Source organism: Drosophila elegans, unplaced genomic scaffold, assembly GCF_018152505.1.
Source record: "Drosophila elegans isolate 14027-0461.03 unplaced genomic scaffold, ASM1815250v1 contig_149, whole genome shotgun sequence".
Taxonomy (NCBI): domain Eukaryota; kingdom Metazoa; phylum Arthropoda; class Insecta; order Diptera; family Drosophilidae; genus Drosophila; species Drosophila elegans.
In genome coordinates, this window is record NW_024545513.1 from 6,769,730 (window position 1) to 6,777,776 (window position 8,047).

Genomic DNA, 8,047 nt, shown 5'->3' on the forward strand with positions numbered 1-8,047 from the left:
CAGCAAAAAGACTCTTCAGAAAAAATGTTGTTTGAAAAATCGCCAAAAATCCCAAAAAACACATTAAAAACTTGGTTTTTGTGTCAAAACCCTGGGAAATAATGGTCTAATGTTGGAATGTCATACACCGTTGAATTCGTAATAAAATTTCCAATCAAATGGCATTCACAGTTAAAATTTTTTCAGATTTTCGAATTTCGGCAAAAAATGATGATGTACCCCCTTACAAAAAAGTCAAAAATTTGGACAAAAATAAATTTGTCAAAAAACGTTTTTCAAAATTCGGTTTTTGCGTCAAGACAAAATAAATTGTTTTCAATCGATCAGGGATGGATGGTATGGGTTGCCAGCTGTTCAAAATAGCAACTCTTTTGACTTTGGGTCTTATTTTGGTAAAGTTACAGCAAAAAGACTCTTCAGAAAAAATGTTGTTTGAAAAATCGCCAAAAATCCCAAAAAACACAATAAAAACTTGGTTTTTGTGTCAAAACCCTGGGAAATAATGGTCTAATGTTGGAATGTCATACACCGTTGAATTCGTAATAAAATTTCCAATCAAATGGCATTCACAGTTAAAATTTTTTCAGATTTTCGAATTTCGGCAAAAAATGATGATGTACCCCCTTACAAAAAAGTAAAAAATTTGGACAAAAATAAATTTGTCAAAAAACGTTTTTCAAAATTCGGTTTTTGCGTCAAGACAAAATAAATTGTTTTCAATCGATCAGGGATGGATGGTATGGGTTGCCAGCTGTTCAAAATAGCAACTCTTTTGACTTTGGGTCTTATTTTGGTAAAGTTACAGCAAAAAGACTCTTCAGAAAAAATGTTGTTTGAAAAATCGCCAAAAATCCCAAAAAACACAATAAAAACTTGGTTTTTGTGTCAAAACCCTGGGAAATAATGGTCTAATGTTGGAATGTCATACACCGTTGAATTCGTAATAAAATTTCCAATCAAATGACATTCACAGTTAAAATTTTTTCAGATTTTTGAATTTCGGCAAAAAATGATGATGTACCCCCCTTACAAAAAAGTCAAAAATTTGGACAAAAATAAATTTGTCAAAAAACGTTTTTCAAAATTCGGTTTTTGAGTCAAGACAAAACAAATTGTTTTCAATCGATCAGGGATGGATGGTATGGGTTGCCAGCTGTTCAAAATAGCTACTCTTTTGACTTTGGGTCTTATTTTGGTAAAGTTACAGCAAAAAGACTCTTCAGAAAAAATGTTGTTTGAAAAATCGCCAAAAATCCCAAAAAACACATTAAAAACTTGGTTTTTGTGTCAAAACCCTGGGAAATAATGGTCTAATGTTGGAATGTCATACACCGTTGAATTCGTAATAAAATTTCCAATCAAATGGCATTCACAGTTAAAATTTTTTCAGATTTTCGAATTTCGGCAAAAAATGATGATGTACCCCCTTACAAAAAAGTAAAAAATTTGGACAAAAATAAATTTGTCAAAAAACGTTTTTCAAAATTCGGTTTTTGCGTCAAGACAAAATAAATTGTTTTCAATCGATCAGGGATGGATGGTATGGGTTGCCAGCTGTTCAAAATAGCAACTCTTTTGACTTTGGGTCTTATTTTGGTAAAGTTACAGCAAAAAGACTCTTCAGAAAAAATGTTGTTTGAAAAATCGCCAAAAATCCCAAAAAACACAATAAAAACTTGGTTTTTGTGTCAAAACCCTGGGAAATAATGGTCTAATGTTGGAATGTCATACACCGTTGAATTCGTAATAAAATTTCCAATCAAATGACATTCACAGTTAAAATTTTTTCAGATTTTTGAATTTCGGCAAAAAATGATGATGTACCCCCTTACAAAAAAGTAAAAAATTTGGACAAAAATAAATTTGTCAAAAAACGTTTTTCAAAATTCGGTTTTTGCGTCAAGACAAAATAAATTGTTTTCAATCGATCAGGGATGGATGGTATGGGTTGCCAGCTGTTCAAAATAGCAACTCTTTTGACTTTGGGTCTTATTTTGGTAAAGTTACAGCAAAAAGACTCTTCAGAAAAAATGTTGTTTGAAAAATCGCCAAAAATCCCAAAAAACACATTAAAAACTTGGTTTTTGTGTCAAAACCCTGGGAAATAATGGTCTAATGTTGGAATGTCATACACCGTTGAATTCGTAATAAAATTTCCAATCAAATGGCATTCACAGTTAAAATTTTTTCAGATTTTCGAATTTCGGCAAAAAATGATGATGTACCCCCCTTACAAAAAAGTCAAAAATTTGGACAAAAATAAATTTGTCAAAAAACGTTTTTCAAAATTCGGTTTTTGCGTCAAGACAAAATAAATTGTTTTCAATCGATCAGGGATGGATGGTATGGGTTGCCAGCTGTTCAAAATAGCAACTCTTTTGACTTTGGGTCTTATTTTGGTAAAGTTACAGCAAAAAGACTCTTCAGAAAAAATGTTGTTTGAAAAATCGCCAAAAATCCCAAAAAACACAATAAAAACTTGGTTTTTGTGTCAAAACCCTGGGAAATAATGGTCTAATGTTGGAATGTCATACACCGTTGAATTCGTAATAAAATTTCCAATCAAATGGCATTCACAGTTAAAATTTTTTCAGATTTTCGAATTTCGGCAAAAAATGATGATGTACCCCCTTACAAAAAAGTAAAAAATTTGGACAAAAATAAATTTGTCAAAAAACGTTTTTCAAAATTCGGTTTTTGCGTCAAGACAAAATAAATTGTTTTCAATCGATCAGGGATGGATGGTATGGGTTGCCAGCTGTTCAAAATAGCAACTCTTTTGACTTTGGGTCTTATTTTGGTAAAGTTACAGCAAAAAGACTCTTCAGAAAAAATGTTGTTTGAAAAATCGCCAAAAATCCCAAAAAACACAATAAAAACTTGGTTTTTGTGTCAAAACCCTGGGAAATAATGGTCTAATGTTGGAATGTCATACACCGTTGAATTCGTAATAAAATTTCCAATCAAATGACATTCACAGTTAAAATTTTTTCAGATTTTTGAATTTCGGCAAAAAATGATGATGTACCCCCTTACAAAAAAGTCAAAAATTTGGACAAAAATAAATTTGTCAAAAAACGTTTTTCAAAATTCGGTTTTTGAGTCAAGACAAAACAAATTGTTTTCAATCGATCAGGGATGGATGGTATGGGTTGCCAGCTGTTCAAAATAGCAACTCTTTTGACTTTGGGTCTTATTTTGGTAAAGTTACAGCAAAAAGACTCTTCAGAAAAAATGTTGTTTGAAAAATCGCCAAAAATCCCAAAAAACACATTAAAAACTTGGTTTTTGTGTCAAAACCCTGGGAAATAATGGTCTAATGTTGGAATGTCATACACCGTTGAATTCGTAATAAAATTTCCAATCAAATGGCATTCACAGTTAAAATTTTTTCAGATTTTCGAATTTCGGCAAAAAATGATGATGTACCCCCTTACAAAAAAGTAAAAAATTTGGACAAAAATAAATTTGTCAAAAAACGTTTTTCAAAATTCGGTTTTTGCGTCAAGACAAAATAAATTGTTTTCAATCGATCAGGGATGGATGGTATGGGTTGCCAGCTGTTCAAAATAGCAACTCTTTTGACTTTGGGTCTTATTTTGGTAAAGTTACAGCAAAAAGACTCTTCAGAAAAAATGTTGTTTGAAAAATCGCCAAAAATCCCAAAAAACACAATAAAAACTTGGTTTTTGTGTCAAAACCCTGGGAAATAATGGTCTAATGTTGGAATGTCATACACCGTTGAATTCGTAATAAAATTTCCAATCAAATGACATTCACAGTTAAAATTTTTTCAGATTTTTGAATTTCGGCAAAAAATGATGATGTACCCCCTTACAAAAAAGTAAAAAATTTGGACAAAAATAAATTTGTCAAAAAACGTTTTTCAAAATTCGGTTTTTGCGTCAAGACAAAATAAATTGTTTTCAATCGATCAGGGATGGATGGTATGGGTTGCCAGCTGTTCAAAATAGCAACTCTTTTGACTTTGGGTCTTATTTTGGTAAAGTTACAGCAAAAAGACTCTTCAGAAAAAATGTTGTTTGAAAAATCGCCAAAAATCCCAAAAAACACATTAAAAACTTGGTTTTTGTGTCAAAACCCTGGGAAATAATGGTCTAATGTTGGAATGTCATACACCGTTGAATTCGTAATAAAATTTCCAATCAAATGGCATTCACAGTTAAAATTTTTTTCAGATTTTCGAATTTCGGCAAAAAATGATGATGTACCCCCTTACAAAAAAGTCAAAAATTTGGACAAAAATAAATTTGTCAAAAAACGTTTTTCAAAATTCGGTTTTTGCGTCAAGACAAAATAAATTGTTTTCAATCGATCAGGGATGGATGGTATGGGTTGCCAGCTGTTCAAAATAGCAACTCTTTTGACTTTGGGTCTTATTTTGGTAAAGTTACAGCAAAAAGACTCTTCAGAAAAAATGTTGTTTGAAAAATCGCCAAAAATCCCAAAAAACACAATAAAAACTTGGTTTTTGTGTCAAAACCCTGGGAAATAATGGTCTAATGTTGGAATGTCATACACCGTTGAATTCGTAATAAAATTTCCAATCAAATGGCATTCACAGTTAAAATTTTTTTCAGATTTTCGAATTTCGGCAAAAAATGATGATGTACCCCCTTACAAAAAAGTAAAAAATTTGGACAAAAATAAATTTGTCAAAAAACGTTTTTCAAAATTCGGTTTTTGCGTCAAGACAAAATAAATTGTTTTCAATCGATCAGGGATGGATGGTATGGGTTGCCAGCTGTTCAAAATAGCAACTCTTTTGACTTTGGGTCTTATTTTGGTAAAGTTACAGCAAAAAGACTCTTCAGAAAAAATGTTGTTTGAAAAATCGCCAAAAATCCCAAAAAACACAATAAAAACTTGGTTTTTGTGTCAAAACCCTGGGAAATAATGGTCTAATGTTGGAATGTCATACACCGTTGAATTCGTAATAAAATTTCCAATCAAATGACATTCACAGTTAAAATTTTTTCAGATTTTTGAATTACGGCAAAAAATGATGATGTACCCCCTTACAAAAAAGTCAAAAATTTGGACAAAAATAAATTTGTCAAAAAACGTTTTTCAAAATTCGGTTTTTGAGTCAAGACAAAACAAATTGTTTTCAATCGATCAGGGATGGATGGTATGGGTTGCCAGCTGTTCAAAATAGCAACTCTTTTGACTTTGGGTCTTATTTTGGTAAAGTTACAGCAAAAAGACTCTTCAGAAAAAATGTTGTTTGAAAAATCGCCAAAAATCCCAAAAAACACATTAAAAACTTGGTTTTTGTGTCAAAACCCTGGGAAATAATGGTCTAATGTTGGAATGTCATACACCGTTGAATTCGTAATAAAATTTCCAATCAAATGACATTCACAGTTAAAATTTTTTCAGATTTTTGAATTTCGGCAAAAAATGATGATGTACCCCCTTACAAAAAAGTCAAAAATTTGGACAAAAATAAATTTGTCAAAAAACGTTTTTCAAAATTCGGTTTTTGCGTCAAGACAAAATAAATTGTTTTCAATCGATCAGGGATGGATGGTATGGGTTGCCAGCTGTTCAAAATAGCAACTCTTTTGACTTTGGGTCTTATTTTGGTAAAGTTACAGCAAAAAGACTCTTCAGAAAAAATGTTGTTTGAAAAATCGCCAAAAATCCCAAAAAACACAATAAAAACTTGGTTTTTGTGTCAAAACCCTGGGAAATAATGGTCTAATGTTGGAATGTCATACACCGTTGAATTCGTAATAAAATTTCCAATCAAATGGCATTCACAGTTAAAATTTTTTCAGATTTTCGAATTTCGGCAAAAAATGATGATGTACCCCCTTACAAAAAAGTCAAAAATTTGGACAAAAATAAATTTGTCAAAAAACGTTTTTCAAAATTCGGTTTTTGCGTCAAGACAAAATAAATTGTTTTCAATCGATCAGGGATGGATGGTATGGGTTGCCAGCTGTTCAAAATAGCAACTCTTTTGACTTTGGGTCTTATTTTGGTAAAGTTACAGCAAAAAGACTCTTCAGAAAAAATGTTGTTTGAAAAATCGCCAAAAATCCCAAAAAACACAATAAAAACTTGGTTTTTTGTGTCAAAACCCTGGGAAATAATGGTCTAATGTTGGAATGTCATACACCGTTGAATTCGTAATAAAATTTCCAATCAAATGGCATTCACAGTTAAAATTTTTTCAGATTTTCGAATTTCGGCAAAAAATGATGATGTACCCCCTTACAAAAAAGTAAAAAATTTGGACAAAAATAAATTTGTCAAAAAACGTTTTTCAAAATTCGGTTTTTGCGTCAAGACAAAATAAATTGTTTTCAATCGATCAGGGATGGATGGTATGGGTTGCCAGCTGTTCAAAATAGCAACTCTTTTGACTTTGGGTCTTATTTTGGTAAAGTTACAGCAAAAAGACTCTTCAGAAAAAATGTTGTTTGAAAAATCGCCAAAAATCCCAAAAAACACAATAAAAACTTGGTTTTTGTGTCAAAACCCTGGGAAATAATGGTCTAATGTTGGAATGTCATACACCGTTGAATTCGTAATAAAATTTCCAATCAAATGGCATTCACAGTTAAAATTTTTTCAGATTTTCGAATTTCGGCAAAAAATGATGATGTACCCCCCTTACAAAAAAGTAAAAAATTTAGACAAAAATAAATTTGTCAAAAAACGTTTTTCAAAATTCGGTTTTTGCGTCAAGACAAAATAAATTGTTTTCAATCGATCAGGGATGGATGGTATGGGTTGCCAGCTGTTCAAAATAGCAACTCTTTTGACTTTGGGTCTTATTTTGGTAAAGTTACAGCAAAAAGACTCTTCAGAAAAAATGTTGTTTGAAAAATCGCCAAAAATCCCAAAAAACACAATAAAAACTTGGTTTTTGTGTCAAAACCCTGGGAAATAATGGTCTAATGTTGGAATGTCATACACCGTTGAATTCGTAATAAAATTTCCAATCAAATGGCATTCACAGTTAAAATTTTTTCAGATTTTCGAATTTCGGCAAAAAATGATGATGTACCCCCTTACAAAAAAGTCAGAAATTTAGACAAAAATAAATTTAAAAAAAAAGTTTTTCAAAATTCGGTTTTTTTGTCAAAACTAAATTAATTGTTTTCAATCGATCAGGGATGGATTGTGTAGGTTGCCAGCTGTTCAAATTGGCAACTCTTTTGACTTTGGGTCTTATTTTGGAAAAGTTACAGTAAAAAGACTCTCCAAAAATATTTTTGTTTGAAAAATCGCCAAAAATCCCAAAAGACACATTAAAAATTTGGTTTTTGTGTCAAAACCCTGGGAAATAATGGTCAGATGTTGGAATGTCATACACCGTTGAATTCGTAATAAAATCGAATGGCATTCACATTTTTTAATTTTTCAAATTTTAGCAAAAAGTTATGTTTTAACACCTTATCAAAAATGCGAAATTCGGTCCTAAAACTAATTTTTCAAAACCGACCCGGGGTGCTTAGGCCGAAAAATTATGGTTTGTTATTAATAGTGACATGACTTGTAAAGGTACATAAATATTAAAAGATTTACATTGCTTTGACATCATCTTACCCATTTTGTAAAAACAATACTGCTTGCGAAAGTACAAAGCTGTTTATAGCGATCGACTGCTTGCGTTCATAGCTGTTAACTGTCATCCGTTCACAATAGATACATGTGCACTGCTTGCTTACTTAAATTCAAAATACAATGAAACTCGTTTTTGTTTTTTATTTTTCCTTTTAGCATAATTTATTTTATATACTTTCCATTTAATTTGTTTTATGTTCATAAAGTAACGTGTGTCTGCCTCTGTCAGTGTGAGTGTGTGTATGTTTGTATGTGTGTGTTGAGCATGTGTGTCTTGATTTTATATAGATTTTATTATTCACTTTAATTTGTTCGTTTGTAAGCTGCTTTGAATTGAGATCCAATCTGGTCTGTTTAAATTTACAATGATTGTAAAAATTGATTTTGGGCCACCCAAGTTGGTGGTTTGGGTTTTTGGGCTTTATCCCTCTTTCTTTAAATTTAT